We start from the raw sequence: 20233 nt of genomic DNA on the forward strand, positions 1-20233 counted from the left end.
CCCCCAAGTTCCCATTTACATGCTCAAAATTTGATTTCTTCTCGTGCACCTTTTGCTGTTTTTTGTTTTTTTTTTTTTTTGGTTTTTGTTTTTGCTGCACAAGTGACCAAAGTTCGTAGTCCACTCCAGCTTATGGCTGAGCCTTTGGTTGCGTTTCCGTTTCCGCTTACCGTTGAGGCGCGCGCGCGCACACACACACACATCTATCGTCGCTTTTAATTGTTGCATAAATCTGGAAACACACACGTAATCCGTTTTGGGGGCGCTCGCTCAAAATTTTGCGCTCAAACTCAATTTCCCTTTTGAGTTATTTAAACCAAAAAAAACAGACACACATGAGTGTGTGTGCGTGTGTGTGTGTGTATTTTGCTCGGCATGCGTGAGTCTATACATATGTGTGTGTGTGGTCTGTTGTATGTACGCCCACACACACACACACATACACATGGACAGATAGACAGACAGAGCGACGTTGACGGCGTCGCCGCTGCTTTGAAAATTTGAAAAGTTTTTTGTGTGAAAATTTCGAAAATTTTCATCGGGCATTTTGTGTGCGTGTTATCATTTGCAATTGTGCTGTTAACCGGTTCAAAGCGCACGCACGCAGTAGCAGCAACAACTCCACAGCCAGCAATAGCAATAGCAACAGCAACAGCAACTCCACAACAATAATAAGAGCAACAACAACATTAAACGGACACGGACTTGAACTGGTCGTGTGGCAATCACAGCTTCGTCTGTCGGTGCTAGTTCGTCGTGGCTCTCGTTCGTGCGGTTCTCGTTGGTCGCGTTTACCGTTTGTTGTGTTGGGGCATTGGAGTTTGAGGACGTTCGGCAAGTGCAGCGATTGCGTGGCGACACACAAATCGGGCGCGCTCAAAGTGGCTTCGGTATTGCCGAATGCAGTTGGAGCCAACACGGAGCAGCATTGGCCGCATCCGCATCGGCAGCATCAACATCATCGGCAGCAGCAACGACAGCAGCAGCAGCAGCAGCAGCAGCAGCTACATCATCAACAGCAACTGGAGCTGGAGCTCCATGTGTCACTTTGCATTCTGACCACTAACTTGGCGGCCGCGTTTCCGTTCCGCTCCGGGCGCTCATTTCGATTCGATTCGATTCGATACGTCGTATTCGTATTAGTATTATGCGCAACAAGATAACCGTTTTGTCAATTCGATTGATATTGCAATTTCAATTTCAATTTCGATAACAATTACAACGTCAATTTCAATATTATTTATTTTTTTTGCCAATACAAACGCAATTGTGTGTGGTTTTTTGTGTTGGTGTCTTCTTCATAAAGTTGAACGGTTCCCCTATGGTCTGCATCAAGTGCGTCCTCTGATCAGATCGCAAGTTTATCACTCAACCAAACAAAGCAACTGCAACATCCACAGCTGCTCTGCCATCGGCAGCTCTTGCTCAGAATTGCAAAGCATTAATTGCAAAAAACAAATCTTATTAAATATACAGTAAACAATATCGTAGGCATCAGCAGCGACAGCAGCGACATTAATAGACAGTTGCAAATTTCTGTCAAAAGGTAAGTTTTCCCATTTTCATAAATTTTCTATCAATAAGTCAACTTTGCTCGACTGCCATTTTATATATTGCAAATTAAATTTTAGTAAACAAAAATATTCTGTGAATTTATTTGTACAATTTTAATGATATTGTTTTGGGCGTTCTTTAGAGTGTAAGTCAACCCAGACGAACACATTTTAAATATTTTTATGATAGTCTTTTATAAGAAATTGTCATTCGTATTTAAATATTTGCCAATTTTTGGGTTATTTTGAACAATTTATTAATTTCTGCTCCATATCTGCATATATACTTTTTAATATTTAATGCAAGCAATTCTAGTTATGTACTTTATTTGGTATGTATAAATATGTAGCAACATATTTAATCTGGAGATCGTACTTTAATTGACTTCATTTTGGTATATTCCTGAAATATATATATATATACATTTATATATATATATATATAAACAATTATATGGATTTTATTTAAATAATCATTTCTATTGTGTGTTTGAATCTCTTTGAATTTGATAAATTCATGTAATAAAATTACAGTCATAAATTCACTTATGATCCAAATGAAGAATTTCAGTGTTTCTTATTATAAATATGTCGCAAAGTCGTCTTTGCGGACAAATAATTCGTACTTGTATATTAATGTCAAATGTCTTCTGCAGCATATGGCTGCCATATTGTGTCGCCTTTACCTCAGTGCTGAATACGAGGATTATAATTTTCAGATCATTTTGTTAATATTGGAGAAAGTACATATAAAAGTCAAATGTATACAGAAATAGATACTGCACGTAAAGTTAATGTATAAATTAGCAAACATGAAGATGTTGAACTGCAACTCCAAAAATGAATACATAAGTTACTGTACGAGCTGTTGTTATATAGAATTACATCCATCTAAAACTTACTGGCAGTGATGAGACTCGTCAACTGGTTGAAAATCTTGATACAAAATATTGCATAATAATATGTATGTTATTTCGACATTAAGGCACTTCAAGTGATTAAGATGAGCATTTAATGATCCACTTTCACATGTCAAAATGCAAACGCAAAATGCTCGCAATGAACAATTTTTACTTGAAGCAATTAATTAAAATTTAACGTATTCATTTTGCTCGGACAAACGGCCAACAACAATGCAAGCAACAACAGCAACAACAGCAACAACAGCAACAGCAGCAACAACAGAACAATAGTATGTGTATAATATGATACCTTCGAAAACTCATCGGTGAACCGCACTTATGCACCGCAAGTTCTACCGCGAAATTGATAATTCAACGGTTAACCCAACGGTCAACCAACTAAAAAACGAAAAAAAAATAAATAAAAAAAACGGGGGAAAAACAACACAACAACAATAATAACTCACCGCGTGAGAAGGCAAAAAATTGGCACGCGGGTGTAAAACGTTTAAATCAACTTTGTAGGCATTCAACAACAACAACTACAAACAGATCAACGCGAAAGAAAAAAAAAACCACCACAGCCATGTGAAATTTTAAAACAAACAAAAAAGAGCATTAAGAAAAAAGTGGAAAATAAATAAAAATAAAATGCAAATAAAAGTAGGCAACAAATATTGTGCATATAATCAACACAAATACACCAACAACGACAGGCGATGGGAGATCAGACGGGTTCACCACTCAAGTTCTTTGTGTTTTTTTATTTTTTTTTATGTATTTTTATTTTTAATCGAGGCATGGGCATGGGCATAGGCGTGGCACTGGCTCTGGCTATGGCTCTGGCTTTAGCTGTATTTGAAAGTGGTCAACCAACTCGTTGACCGCAAAAGAGAAAAAATAATAAAATAAAATAAACACAAATACAAATACAAATACAAATGCACAAGAGCACATATGCAAACATGTGTGAGTGTGTCTGTGTGTGTACGTGTGACAAGGCAGTCAAATCAAAAACAAAACTAATTGCAACTGCAACTGCAACAACAAAGGATAACAATTTCGGCACAAGCGCTGCCGACGCTGAAATGTAGGCAACACATTTTGTTGCACCCGTCGGCGTTAGTTGCACGTTCGGTTTGTTTTGCACCAAACATTTAATTAAATTAGATTTAATTTGATGCATATATATATATATATATATATATATATATATGTGTGTGTGTATTTATTGCAATTGCGCTGTTTCGTTGCAGCTGCCACACGCTGGCCAATTATTTTATTTAAAAAAAGAGCAGGCAACAACACATAAAATCCCAATTTGAAATGCCAACCGATATGCTCGTCATGAATATGATATATATATATCAAGTATATATTAACAAAAAAATTATAAATATACATATATCGTAAATTAAACTCAATTACAACTCATCTTATAGCTAGAAAAAATGTGATCCTAAGCAATAATACAAAAGTCTGCAAGTAAGAATGCATTACAGATATACGAGTATATCTGATTCTGAATGAATCATACTTCTGGGTAGTTTATATGGCAAAATAAATAAAAAATAATTCATTTGTTGTTATACTTATTCTTCTTTTTATTTCATTCATTTATGCGGCATTTTTTAAAACACATTCAGAGTTTTCTTTTTATTCTATTTTTTCTCCGCAATATTTTTTTTATTTATTATTATTTGTTGAAATTAAAGAGTTTTTAAACGTTGTTCCTATTGCAGATAATCACATGATAAAACCAACGCAATTATTCCATTTTAATAATTGTTAAAGAAGTTTTTTAAATAAAATATTTTATTTGTAAACAAAAGTTCTTAAAGGTTATTGCCTGTCATAATTAAAAGTTGTTGCCTATGAATGGATATTAAATGGAGACCAGGACTCAGATACGGAATGAATGCTGAATAGAGTTGGGATTGGGATCGGGATTGGGACTGGAATTGCAATTGCAGCTTGAACTGTATTGGGGTTGCTTGCAATTTATTTTGCATTGTATTGTTATTGTTGTTGTCTTCGTCTGGTTTGTTTTTGTGCGAATGAAACTTTTATCGATTTAAATTAAAAACGCATTGCTGCAAATTGTATAAATTATCTCTGCGCCTGTCTTTGTGAGTGTGCTCATCATGTGTATACATGCTTGTGTGCGTATGTGTGTGTATGTGTGATGTGTGCGTGTGTGTCAGGAAACGCCAACACATTAAGTTGGTAGGCCATTGGACATCGCCTGGCGGCTGTCGGTGGCCATTGCCGCCATGTTCATGCTCATGTCATTGGCCGGAGCAATGCGGAAAATCGCATTTTCTCATTTGGCTTCTGTCATGCAAAAATATCAAAAGCGCGTTGCGAAAATCTCGTTTATTTTTCACACGCATTTCTGACATTCTCTGGAGTAGAGCAGACACTTCCTCACTGCCCACTGCCCACAACACACACACACACACACACACACACACACGTGAACCCCACAACATGCTTCGCATTCAATGAGCTCAATTCCCGAGATGCAGAACAAGCTTTAACCGAATTGGAAATGTGACCGGAACAATCTTAAATGGCCTACAAGATTGGCTTGAAGCTTATGCAAACTTTTCCGATTCTCATGCGATATTTGGCATTAAAATCTGATTATTTTCATTAAATTATTACATGACTCGCAGGGCTAGACTTGTACTCGCTAATAAGACATTTTGATTAATACTTTAAAAAACTTCAAGTTTAAGCAAATGTTTTGAGAATTGCCTATCAACAATATCATAAGTTAGAATATTTTAAAAATTATGGCATGAACATTATGAATGCTGTACATGTTTTCATTTTTTTTCTTCAAAAGTTTTTATTTTAGTTTTCCAAGTCAAATTTTGCTTCAATCATGTTAATGCTTCAATTGTTTAAGTTAGTCAACAATGAGTTAGTATAAGCTTTGTACAAGCTGCAGACACATAAAAATAGTTCCATAACTTCGAATAGTGTCTGTATAAAGATGACTGTGCATTTTGGTAAAGCAGTTAATGTCCTGCGCCTTAATGAGCAGACGCTGTGATGCCAGGCCGTGAACAATATTGAACAATATGCGACCACATACACATACACATTCACATACACATATGCAGGAGCAGTAGCAACAACAAACAATTAATAAGAATTACAAGTTATACGCTACACAGATACGCTTGCACAGAAACATGGTCACATCGTGCTGCATCCTGCTGCATGCTTCTGCTTCTGCAAAATTCGCGTGGGCAGCCGCCACCAGTAGCCGCACAAGTGCTAATGACTTAATAAATCATCGCGTGCGACAAAGAAATATACGATGGCCCATGTCCTGGTGGTGCTGGCTGCCGCTGCTGCTAGTGCCGTTGGTACTGGAGACCGCAGCCTGGACGAGCGGCCAAAATGCATAATTCAATGAAAATCCGCAAATTCCTTTAATCCTCAATATTCATTAAAATATGCCTGTTGGCTGGCGATGAGCTCTGTGATTCGGCCTGCTGCAGCATCCGCTGCTGCAGTTGCATCCTTTTTCGCGTTTTGCGCAGTTTCAATTAAAAGCATTTAAAATATATACAAAAAATAAATGCACCATGCCACACCCACATCGCCTCCACTGACTCGTGTAGTTTATTAAGCGGCAACCAAAAGCGCGCTCCTAAAGATCAGCTGATGTTGATGGTGCTGCTACTGGTGCTGCTGCTGCTGGTGGTGTTGATGGTGATGGTGGTCATGTATACAGGTCATTACATCTTTATGTGCTTAAGCACATAATGTACACATACTCCTGCTTACATAGAGCGACGCAATGTATATATATATATACATATATATATATATATATATATATATAGACATGCCGTATAAAGCGGCCAGCTTAATCATCAACTTAAATGTGTTGTGCGGCGAAGGATTTAATGCAGATTCCTGTTTTCCTGGCAAACTGCTTTTAATGTTGCTGTTGCTGTCGCTGTTGCTGTCGCTGTTGATTTTGCTGTTGCTGCTTGATGCGGTCATTTTCACGTTACAAAAATTAATTCGATTTGCTGCTTCGGCGGTCGTTTTAATCGCTCACCGTGCGCCACGTTTAATGAAAGGACTCAGATGCAAGGAGGTAACTAGTAGACCGTTATAGTTGAACAGAGTCGGCATTCATCAGCAATGGGCAACTGGCAATGGGCACAAAATGCAATTAAAAATGTAAAACGTGAGCAAAATGCATAATGAGTTCTCGAGCAGCACTTCATTAACGTATTTTCCTTGCACGCGAAATATGGGAATACGGACAGTCAGGCAAACAGTCAAACAGCCAACCAGGCAACCAGGGAATCCTGCGAATCACAGGGAACAAGCCAAACAACACACGGGAATCACTGTGTTGACCCAAACATACGCACACACACACACACACACACACACCCACCCACACACACACACACTCGCATGCCCAATTGAAGGACACCTGTCCCCCATCGAACAACCGCAAACAGATCAGTTGCCCAACGATAACTGTCGTGCTTTTGGCTGCTCCGGGCGTACTCTACGCATTGATAGGCGACAAAATGTTAACAAGCTGTTAAAAAATTGGCAAACTGGCCAACAAAAATCACACAGCGTACACAGCAATGCAAGCATCAAAAAATCCAAAAAAAAAAGAAAACTACCTATGAATTGTGTTAGACTTTTAAATACGCTGTCAAACCCTTAAGTCCTCAGTCGCAGGTTGAACTTTATATTCTAGTTCCAAGAATATGTATGCTGCTTTTTATTTCAAAAACAACTAAAGCTATAAGCAAGATAATGCATGGAAATTGAAGCCATAATGTCGTAAATGTGTAAACAAAGTTATTATTTGAATTGCAATTTTTGTTTTTTTTTTTGGGCGACAATAAGCGTTGTGTAATAAAATGAAAGTGTGAACAAAAATATAAATATATATGTGATTGTATATCGAGATTTATGACCGATGTATTTAATATAACTGAAATTGTCTTATTTTTTTTTTTTTTACAAAATAAGCTGATTGACTGCAGTGAGTGCAGGGTATAAACAGCCAACTGGCACAACTACTTGACCAGCGTCATAAATTTACATGCTGGCCAAACAAAGAGGCCGACAAAAAGAGAAATAAAATGATAAAAAAAAGTAAAAAAATAAACGAAAAATGGAGATAAAAGAGCGAAACAACAACCAGAACAACCAGAAACAGGAACAGCTTCTGTGGGCTGCGTTGTTGCTCTTGTTGTCAGCGCTGGAAGGCAGCGCAGTTCGTGGCCTCAATGTTGGCCTCAAAATGCAAAACCTTAAAAAGGAACAAGACCAAGAACAGGGGTGGTGAGAGAGTGTTGCGAATGGGGAGCCAGGACGTGCGCCTTCTTGCATGCGAGCATTGCCAACAAGTTTGACTGCAATGAACACGTTGAATGTTGCAAACAGCAAAAAGGTGCCATAGGTTGAGGTTGAGGCTGTTGCCGAAGAGTGATGAGTCGAACGGGGAGAGGGGAGTGGGTAGCGTTGTGCCACGTTGCCTGAATCCGGATGCGTGTCCTGCCTGCATGAGCTTGCATTTTTATGCATTGCACTGCGTTTTCTTTCGTCTATTTTTTATTAATACGTTTCTTTTTTTGTTTTGCTGCAGTTTCTCTGCTTGTTTTCTTCTTGTTTTTTTTTTTTTATTGATTTTTCGTTTTCATTTTGCTGCGCTTTTCGCACATTACGCATACGCGGCGTGTGCAACGGAAACCAGCCGACTGACCAAACGCGTCCTGCTTGCCCCTGGCCTCTCCTGTCCGACATTCACGTCCCTGTGTCCAACTTGTTTGCAGAGCTCTGCGTTTGTACAGCTGTCAGCCCCTCGTTTGCTCTCACACCTTTATCCTTGTTTGTTGGCCGGGTTTTTGTTGTTGTTGTTGCTGTTGTTGCTGTTGCCGTTGCTGATGAGACAGGCGCAAAACGCAACAAAAGCAACATCAGCAGCAACGGTAGAAACAGCAACAGGAAGAACGCCCGCTTCGTTTATTGTTCTAGCCACCAATGCTGGACACGCGTGTTGCCAGAGTGTTTATTATGCCACGGCCCATGGATTGCGAACCGGGACTGTGCACTGACCGTTTGCTGTTGTTGCTGTTGCTGTTGCTGCTGTTGCTGCTGCGATAGACTGCAATGCATTTTTTTTTCTTTTTTCGTTGTTGTTGCTTTGTCCTGTTTTTTCAGCGCGACCTTTGACGATGGCCGCCGCCAAGCATCTCAGCTGCCCATCGCTCACAGAACCTCCCAATCCCAGTCCACCCAGGTGGATGGCATGTGAGTGTGTGCTGTATTATACCCTGTAGCAGAAACGGGTATTGCACGACAATATGCTTTTATATTTATTGTTATTCCGTAATAGTCGTATTTAAGCTCAGTGGTTGTCAAAATTCAATACATAATTCGATGTGTCTGATTCAGGGTTTGTTCGTGTTACAGGATATCTATCCATTGTGCACGCTCTACATATGCATTCTCAGATGCCTTTTGTTAGTCCTTTTGTTGGTGGCAACCACATATTTGGTTGCTGATTTTTGGTTTCGTAATTTTTTGTACCAACAACGCAACTTTGTCGCTATCTCTGTTGTTCTTGTTGTTGATGTTTTTATTGTTGTTGCTGCTGCTGTTCCTGCATTTGTTTGGCGCTGTTTTTATGTGTGTGTGTGTGTGTTTGGCGGTTAACCCGTTACATTTTTTCGGTGTCTACAAATTATAAACGTGTTCAGCACATAGTCCTTGGGCTGCATCTTATGGACAAAATAACAATGTAAATTGCAAATTCCTGCTGCAAGTTCTTTTTCTATTTTTTGGACCATGTTTTTTTTTTTAAATTACTCATTTACTTTTTGCAAGTCTCTTAACCAAGTATCTTATTAAATGGTAAGTCAATTATTTTCATATGCGCAAGATCAATCATTTTTTTTGTTGATTTGTTTTAATTTTGAAAACGAAATATTAAAATTCATGCTGAAGTGGATGGCGACTCTTGGGACACAGATCCTTTTAAATCTATAATTTTTCTGCTTACGTTAGTATTTGCATTTAATACCTTGAACTGTGCGGCAAGTTAAACCAAATATTAATATTGATAAGCAAGTATGTTGTGCTTTTAAAAAGAGTGAACGAGTTGTTGCTGTACTAGTGAATGTGTCCAAAACGGAATGCAACTCTCAAAGCATTGCAATATGCATAATTGAAGTGAATGAATAATAATTATGTGATATAAACACATTTCAAATTGAATAGAAAAATATTTGCATATGTGTTGGACCTCGCAAAGTGTATTTATCTACAAATGCTATGTAAACTAGTATTTTAGTTGTAGTTATATGAAACAAAGTTTTAAAAAACTATCAGTTGCAAATTAAGTTAGTATACGAAAAAGGAACATATCTTTAAAACGTATTCCAGGCTGTTTATTAAGAACAAATGTCTAAAAATTAATCTTCCATTTATATAGCAATGCAAAATGTAAGCTTCCCCATTTTGCTCCACTATTCTCCAATTCTGCAACTGATTTGCAAGGGAGTTGCTTAAACTATGTGATTGCAAACTGTTGCATTTTTTCATCCAATTAAAAATAAATATTTAGTCCTTGAATGCAAGATAATATTAAAAATGTGCATGTGTGTGTGTGCCAAAAATCGACATAATATTTACAACAAGAGCAGTGCGGCAGCAACAACAGCAGCAACAAAACAACAACAGAAAAGCCAAAGGCGTTTTAGGTCTACCAATATTATTCCACACAACTTCAAACCCACAAAACGTTGGTTAGTTTTTGGTAATAACTTCAAATCTGCACTTGCCACTTTGTTGCTGCAACAGCAACAACAAAAACAACAAAACCGATAACCCAACTGCAGTTTGCAAAAAGTGCATGCACAAAAACAAACACAACAAATACACACACACGCACTAAAATGCACATACACGCACTTATTCATGGTTGGCCCTAAAATAGAAATTGTATCGAATTTGCCTGCCTACATTTTTTCCTCATGTGTGTATGGATGGCGGTGTGCGAGTGTGTGTGGGAGTGTAAAAATAATTTAACTAAAAATTGCACACAAAAATGTTGGCACCAGTTTGGCTCGACCGGTGCACCGCACCACACAATCCACACACCACCACAACGCACCACCACACCACACCGACGATGGCCAGCCTCCAGGTTTGCTGTTGGTTTCTTTGTTGTTGTTGCTGTTTTTTCAATTTTTATTTAGCCTGTTGCGACTCCTCTCTGGGGCACACATACCGCAAAATGCTGTGGGCGGCATTTGTGGCACAGTTCGTGCTGCATTTGGGGAGGGGGGAAGGAGGAGAGGGTAAGCTCATATCTGGTAAGGGGCGGTAACTGCGTGATTTGCAAATACGAAACGAAATGCTGCACAAAACATACGCAAAATAATAAAATCTCTGCTGCAAAAATATAAAACGAGTCAGCAGCAGCAACAATAATAACAAAAACCATCCCCAAAATATACAAATAGAAATACAAAAAATAAATAAATAAAAATAAAACAGAGCAGAACACAAAACTGACCGCACACACACATATAGACACACACACACACACACACACACACGTACACACACTGCATGTATGCAAAGCTGCACTGGGATCGTGAGCAACGGGGGCGGAGTCCAACCAGCGCCAACAATTGAGTCGAGTGCAAAATGGGAGCAAATTGAGAGCCGGAGCCAAAGTGCTCCAACTTTGCAACCCTTGCCAAGAGTGACATTTGCTGCTGCTGCTGCTGCTGTTGCTACTGCATATATGTATGTGTGTATGTGTGTGTGTGTGTGTGTGTGTGTTGGGGCGGTTAGAGGAGGGGAATGCTTAATTTGCTAATTGAGAGACGTTGAGTCGAGTCGAATTGCTGCTGAGTGAGTTACTCTGTGCGTCGAGTGTGCTTACGGCAAATTACAAAGCAGGCAACTCACATGTAGATCACACACACACACACACATACATGCTCTCTTGAGACCTGCTCACTCGCAGGAGCCCAACATAAAAAAGTAAAAACAAACAAAAAATAGAATACGCCGTTAAAATATTTAACACTCATCATCAAAGGCGGCAAACGACTCAAATGTGGCTACATAGGATAGTAGATGCCCAAGCAGAAATGTAAACGATGCTTTGGCAGCACACAGACACAGACACACACACACACACACACGCATATCCAATGGCATGTGTGTAATTTACACCGAGATCCAATGAAATTTTGGTTAGCTGAACGTCAGAGACTTCACACTCACAAACACACAAGGCGCGGCAAGTTAACGGGGCGACTCAAATGGCAACAATAACAACAGAACCACACACACAAACACACACACACACACATGTGGCCGGACAGTCAAAACACACACACACACACAAACTCACAAACTCAGTCATTCACACACTCGAACCCAAACTCAGTTTTAGACACGCGCGACGCGTTCGCAGCTGCGGTGGAGCCCAAACAATGAGAAAACCATAAAAAATGCAAATAAAAACAAAACTATAACAAACAAAAAACGGAAAAAAAAGACAGAAAATCATAATAAAAAATAATAAAGGAAAATCAAACGCGTGTGTAAATAACAAATATGTTACGGCATATTACAAGTGAACTATGTGAAGCATCCAATTTTAATTTATCAGTGTACAAATTATTAAAAGTGAACCAGTAAATTTGACTATGTGGAGTGAAGTGATTAAGAATCAAATTTAAACTGACTTTAAGCGAGCTTTAATACACAAATAGTGATTATTATTATGGTAACGTATAGATTGCAAATATCAGGGGATTTTGTCGAAACCTTGATCACAGAAACTCCAAGTAAAATAATAATTACAGTAAATTAAATATATATTTCTGATATTTTTTGATTGTGATTTGAGTTACGTGATGTGCATAAACTTAAAGATAAAGGTGCTAATAAATTATTAATAAAAACTTAAACTTAAGAATATATTTGATCTTTGAATAACATGTGCGTTGAACTTAGTTATTACAAAACTTACCAATTGCTAAAAGACACCCAAACAGATGGCATTGTCACTCATGAATGTGCATGGTTGTCTCGGATATCATTTTTCATTTATATTTTTGCTGACGTTTTCGTTGTTTGTTTGTAGTTTTTATGGATATTGAATGGAATTTTATTGCCATAAACAAAAGAGGATGCCGTACACACGGCTCCTGTCACACGACTCAGTTTGCATCTCTCATATTTTGTTTTTATTTTTTGACTTGTTGCCCCCGTTGTGTATTTATATAGGCATAAAAACTGAAGAAAAAAAAAAAAAACGGCGCAAGACAAACGCCATAAAAACAAAATATGATGCGTATCAAAGGTGGCCGCTGGATTGCTGGGTGGTCCGGCGGATCCGTTCAGTTCGGTTCGGTACGGTTCGGTTCGTTTCGTTGCAGGGCAGCCAGTGTGCTGTTAATCTGCTCAACTCTTTAGCAGATGGCTGCATAAAAGCGTCTTTTAGTTTTATGATTAAAGTCGTGCAGTGTGGAATGTATTTGACAACACGTCATGTAAAGTGCAGGGCGTCTCTTCCCATACCCCGCCTCTCTCTGCAACCACAACAACAATGCCCAGCCCCAGCCCCAGCTCCAGCCTCAGCCCCCGCATCCCTCCCTCTGCTCCGATGCCAAGCTAAATGATGATGGTCTGCATGGGGTTGCTGCACATTGGGATCGGGAGTTCGGCAGGAATTGTTGCCTGTCAAATGATGCACATTGCAGGTGGGCGCCCAGCTGCAAGTGTGGTGGCTGAGAGCAATCAACAGCAATTTGGCAAAGCCCAGACGCTGCCCAAACCCAAGCAGTGCAAGGACATGCACTGGATTTGTGGGGACATCCGTGTCAAAACAATGTACGCACTAGAAGTCATTTAATTTGTTAAACTCGGTGATTTCGACAAACTCGCAAAGTATGTGTGTGTGCGTGTGTGTGTGTATGTGTGTGTGTGTGTTTGTGTGTGTGTGTGTGTGTGTGTGTGTGTGTGTGTGTGTATGCCGTCATGTCAATTCTGTTGTTTGGGTTTGCGCATTGGAAGCTTGAGACCAAAAGCATCAAGGAGGCTAAATCAATGATATGTGAGATGTGAGTTGCAACGACAGTGGTGGCAACATGCACATTCAAGTGTCCACACTGCACAGCAGAAGTCAGCAATCTTTGACGAGTTTAGAATAGAATAGAATACTTGAGATATGAATATGAAAATGATATGAATATGAAAATATTGAATATATTACTATCCTACTGCTGTACGACTCCATGGATTGACCAGATCTATGATCTTGCAAACAGGTATTATTTGATTTATAGTGAAGTTTTATAAATCAAATAATTCCTGATGCGTCCTGATTCCTGCAAGATCATCAGCAAATAAATATCATTTACAGCCTTAGCGTCAGATACTTCGAAAGTAATTTCAAAAGAAATTAAGAAATATCTTTTGGGTAAATACATTTCACAACAGTCGGCTGACCAGTTTAATCTAAAGGAGACACACTTAGTGGTGTTTAGGGGAGGCGTGTGTAGAAGGGGCGGCGCCTTCAAGGGTTGCATGCGTCTGCGGTTGCACGTTGCCATTGACGTTGTCGTTACTGTTGTTGCTTTTGCTGTCGCTGTTGCTGTTACAATTGCAGTGGAAGCTGCATTCAATGCATCATTTATGCATTTAAACAATCTAAAGCCCCAGGGCGACCCATCAAGTGTTGCAAGGGTTGTGGGGTGTGTGAAGGTGGTGTGGGGTCGTGTCAGGCGCCGGATATGCAAATTATGTTATGTGTCAAGCAACCGGAAAATTCATTTTAATTGCCGTAGAAATGCAATATTGCATTTACATCCACAGGCATGGGCGTGGCTTTTCACACTTAACGTCAGAGTGACCGGGGCGGGCGGAGGCTTCTTGAGGTGCTAATAAACTGTTAATGGGTGTTACTGGCTATTTCCATTGAATAAATCGCTTGAAATGCTGTCGAAAAATGAACAATGCTTTGGTTTAATTTCTTTTGTTGTTTGTTTTTTTTTTTGGGTACGGAGATATTCTGTGCAGTTTTACGCAGGTGGGTGTGGCTGGGTGCGGGTGAGATATGGCATATGGAATGAGGTCCCAGCCACATGCATGCTCACCGCAAACGAGCCACTCAACGAGTATTTCAAAATAACAGACAGCCGCAGGCTGGCTGACCAGTAAAACCAAATGAAACCAAATGAAACCAAACCAAACCAAAGCCGACTTCATCAACAGCAGCAACAATAATAATAACAACAATAGAAGCAGCACTAGATACAAAAACAACATCAACAAGTTTAGTTGCAAACAGTAAACTACAATTGCAACAGCTACAACAACTACAACAACAACAACAGCTGCTCAAAATGCAATTTTTCACTTTACTCAGAGGCCTGTGTAAAATCCAATCGAGCCTCAAAAATGTTAAAAGCCTGCTTCGGCAACCGGCTGCAATTGCTGGCTCCTAGTGCTGCTCCACTTGGTGCTCCAACTGTTCCGGCTACTGTCCCTGGTCCTGGGCAAGGAGGGGGCTTAAAAGCAAAAGCCAAAGCAAGCTGCGGGCAGGCGCAAACAAACAAGGACTTCCACTCCAACTCCAATTCCAACTCCCACTCTAACACAACCTCGGACTCGAACTCGAACTCCAACCTAGGCAGCTCTCAACGACAGCAATCCGGACTTATTACGCCACTTAAACCTTGGCACAGACGGCTACGCAATGCTCACATTTGACATAATGCACTTCACATACCCTTTTTTTGATATCTGAAGATTTATCACAACTGTTATCAGTACTAAATAACGATATCTGTAAACCACAGAAATAATTTTGATGTTGATGGATCTCCAGTTAAATTATATTTTTTATTTCTTTATGTTATGGAATTTTTACCAAATTAATGGATTTAATTCAAGTAACGAACTTGTATATCAAGCAGAATCTTGTAAAAGGTGATTTCATCCAAAACTATGTTTCTATACATGCAGCATCACAGGGTCATTAGGCTTAATGTTGCTAAGGGGAAGCAGTTGCTACCTCAGTCAGTCAGTCAGTCAGTTAGTCATTCAGTCGGGGTTGACAGCCCTCGGACACCAGATAATTCAATGGACATAAAATGTCGTCACATTGTCGCCTGGAGGCCACCAACACCAACACCAATAACAACACAACAAGCAGCAGTTGCAGCTGGCTGTGGCTTTGGCTGTGGCAGCACTTCGTTCTGTGCCTCGTGTGACGGCATCTCGTTTGGCATCGTTTTGTTTCTTCGTCGTTTATCAAATGGCCAACGGGTAACGCTGCTGGGCAGCGCGTCGGCTAAGTGACAAGCAAAACCGCGAATTGACCAGAGAAAGTCCAACTCCAGTTGCAGTTGCAGCCGTTGCCTTTTTTTTGGTGCACAACACGCGTGCACACACACCAAGCACATCGAGCACACCGAGCACACCAAGGACACATAAGGCATAGAGCAGAGGCAATGGGCTAAAGGACACATGCACATGCATCTAGATAGGACGTGTGCCGCTGCACGTTATTAATGCAGTCTGCAGGCGAGTGCGAGTGCGAGTGCGAGGACGAGGACGAGGTCGAGGACGAGAGCGAGTCACACAAGATGCGTGCCTCATGCCTTTCAGTTTTTGGTTCTCGGCTTGCTCCCTTAGTCCTCGATCTGGTGGCTGGTGGCTGTTGGCTGGTGACTGGTGGTTGGCGCCTGCTGCTTTGCCCGGGAGCATTGTTTTGGCCCAAAGTTGACCGAAAACTTGGGATTGTTGGTTGCTAGTTTTTGGCCAGCCAGGCAGGCAGGCTGCCGGTCAACAAAGGGGGCAGCCGGAAGGATTGCATTGCACTGCATCGTCCTCAAATGCAGCAATTCGGTTTTGCTGCATTTTAGAACGGCGACATGCACAGGGACAGGACCAGGGGCGTGACTGAGAGGCGTGTTACTGTATCAATTTATGGTTGAATTTGGTGTCTTCTCTTTGGCTGTTGATTTCTGCACAGTCCTTGTGTCTGCGTGTGTGGTTATGTGTGCCTGTGCGTGTGTGCTATTGGATTGTATGTGTTGCAGCCTGGGAAGTGTTCTCGGCATGCCGGAAATAAGTTTGCCGCCCGCAAAGTTAGTTGATTTAGGCATTAAAGTGAATCCAATGCTCTCCAGTCAGCAGACAGCCTCCTTCGACCTGCCTCATCCCGCCTCGTTGAGCACGGAAGACTCTTGAGCGTTTATAAACAATGTATGGCTTAATTTGCTGTTAGTTAGTAGCAAATGTTGTTAATTTAGAGGCCGTAAACAGAAGTCAACATATACAGATTGCCTGATGTTCCAACATGGATGCAAGTTAAGATCATGCTAATGCTAAAGCAAAGAGCACAACATTTTCAGGCTATCAATTCAAACACGTATAAGAAATTGTAAGTGCAATAAAAACACACATACTACTTTCATTAAAAGCGAGCTCAAAATATGCTTACTGCTGTGGGATATTTTATAAGAAAAATTCCATAAATAACACTACGAGTATGTATATTAATAACATAATGTTTCTAGTGTGTGGTATATGCTCGGTATGAAAATTCATTAATATTAATAAGAAATAGTTTGCTGCTAGCAAAACATTTTCACATATTATCTTCAAAATTTATAGTTGAAGTTTCCACAATTTATGCTTGCGTAACTTTGAAACTGAAATTTATCGGAGTTCTCAATTTCAAGCTAAGCTATTTTCTTGACCCTTTCGAAATTAGCAATTGTTAAAGAATTTTGGGCAAGTTTCGTCGTTTTCTGCCTAGAATGCGTTAACATAAAATGTTAAAATTTAAATAATATAACTGCTAGCACACACTTGCTCACACACACACACACACACACACAGCTGGACACACACGCATTCATGAAATACCACAGACGGGGAATAAAAACCCAAAGTCCAATTAAAATTTAACTACATCAAAGTAGCAGCAGCCACCGCATCAGTAGCTGTTTTAGATGAGACATCGACGACACCTACTCGACACACACAGACATGAATATATATGTATATGTATATATACATAAATGTACATATATGTAGCTATAACATTTAACAAGTTTAGTATTTTTGGGTTCGGGTGCGTATTGGGTTCGAGTGCTTTGTGGGAGCACAACAGCTGGACACGTACATGGTCATGCCAACTATGAGCAACAAAAAAAAGAGAAGAAGAATGACCTAACAACACACAAACTCTCTCACACACGCACACACACACATAGTCGCAGCGTATCCATGGCATGTTGAAAATTGCGCAGCTTTACGGCAAATGCCGCAAATTGAAACAATTTACATGTTGTACATGTGTGTGGGGCCATCAAAGGGTTAAGCTTGCATGTAAACCGTCTGCTCACGTCCAAGTGTATGTGTGTGAGTGTGTGTTGGCCGGCTATTGATACCAATGCGGGATTGAGCAGCGACGCCATCGCCATCGCCTCTAACAAAACCATGAATTTTGATTTAGCCCCAAGCCAGCAAGTTGCCTTTGAACAAGAACAACAAATTTTGCCAGTCGCACAAAAAATGAAAAACGAACAGCAACAAAATAGCAACAATAGCAACAACAACAAGGTGACAAACCACGCGTGACCCAGCACTGGCCAAAAAAAAGAAGAAATTTCCTTGATGGTGCCATGATGGTAAGCGCGGATTATGGCGCGCTTCTCCTGCAGAGTTTAAGCTGGCCAACATTTTGCCTTTTCTTTTGTCCACAATTCAATAAAGTGCGGCTTGTCCAACTGCTGCAACACGCTACTACCAAGAGAAGAAATATAAGACGACCAATGAGTTGGTATTTATGGATAATAATGTGTCCATTTGTCAGTGATTTGCTTAGATTACAATTGGGCTATTTTCATTCTGCTAAAAATATACTTTCCGAAATGAATTATTCTGCAAATATTTGATTTTGAAACGCTTCCCGAGATCTTCTATGAAAACGAAGAAAGGCCTTTCATTCTTAGCAACATCAATCGGCACACACATGAATCTATCGCTATTTGGGTGGCCAGTATTGGGTAGATCATTAAGCAACCCACAAGAGCCAGCTCGACTGTTACCCGCCGGTCGCTCCTGTTCCGTATGGCTTGGTAATAACCTTTATAAAGTAAATTTACAATAAAAGGCAAATGGCGGATGGCGGATGGCGGATGGTAAATGCTGTATGGAGAGTGGTGAATGGAGAATGTCGGATGTCGAAATGGCTGCGACACGCAACCTCCGTTGTCCATTATGTGCCGTCTCTGCTGTCTTTTTTTGTTTCTTTCTTTCTTTTTTTTTTGGTCCTGCTGTTGTCCGCTGTTTCTGTTTTGTTGCTTTTTGGTGCTTTGCTGCCCACGCGCCGACACGTTTGGCTTCCGTTGGATTTTCGCCGCGATTTCCTTTCGCGCTTTATCATACCCATATATCCATTCCCATTCCCCTACGCATTGTCATTGCCATTCCCAATTGTCAGCGTTTTTTCTTTTTTCTTTTTTTTTTGTATTTTGTTGTGCTTGTTGGCCAAAAGTCAACCCATGAGCTGTGGCATTTTTAAGTAATTTTTATCGGTCAACTGAAGTCGGGGTAAATTGGGGAAAAATGTCGGGGTAGGGGTGAGGGAGGCAACTGGACAACTGTTTGTGGCGTCGTCGATGGGGGCGAGGTTGGCACAGAAGAAAAATCTGCAGCTAGGAATTTTAAAGTTGTTACATGACCCAACAACAACAACAATGACAACTGCGCCGACAAGGTCAGCGGATGCGGTCAGAATATACATCCTACCCACACCTCACACCCGCACCTCATTTCCCCTTTTCCCTTTCCCGTTTCACGGTGGCTGCTTCAGTGCGTGCCTGCTTGTACTGGAGACGGAATGTGGATATACCGGCACTGACTGATGCTGATGATGGGATGTTGTTGCAATGTTGGGCTGTTGGGATGGGGGAGTGGGTGAGTGGGGCAGTGGTGGCTGGGTTGACGTTTGGGCGACGAGCGTCGACAAGTGACAAAATATGCAAGTATCAAACCACAAATTCTCACCCGTGAGTCCACAATCATTTTGACACTGGTTACAGCAAGGAGCAGTCGTTGCATGTCGTCCACGCGGATGAGGACTAGATTTGCGTTTGGATAGTTGCATGCCACAGCTAGCCACATGTCCTGTGCCAGTTCCTGTCGTTCATTCCGTCTGCCTATTACCCCAAGCCCAGCGAGCACCAATGTGCTTTGTCGCGTTGCAGGAAATTGAAAAGTGCAACGCAAATTGCGTTCCGCTGAGCGTTCAACGCTCAACGTTAACCATTTCATACTCATGATGACGCCATTGCCCTAGCGTCGAGTGGTTGACAATTGATTTGTGTTTATGTGTGCTGTCCGGGCAGCTCACTTGGCTCACTCGGTCCTCCGACCAGCCAGTCCAAGCCAGGACCTGCATGGACAATGCACCATGCACCATGCACCATGCACCAAGCACCAAGCACCATTCACTACTCACTACTCACTATGCAACATGACCATGTAAAATGCCGTTTGGCTGTGATTTAAAGACATTAACATGATGGCTCTGCAAATTTCGTGGCCAACACAAGCTGAAATTTAAGTCAATTTAATCTCAGCAAATACCCCGCAGTTTGCACAATTCATTTTACAGTCTAAAATCAATTATTTATCACTTACTCATCGAGAACTTGTAAGTTGTTATAC

This window comes from Drosophila grimshawi, unplaced genomic scaffold, assembly GCF_018153295.1.
Source record: "Drosophila grimshawi isolate 15287-2541.00 unplaced genomic scaffold, ASM1815329v1 contig_848, whole genome shotgun sequence".
Lineage (NCBI taxonomy): Eukaryota > Metazoa > Arthropoda > Insecta > Diptera > Drosophilidae > Drosophila > Drosophila grimshawi.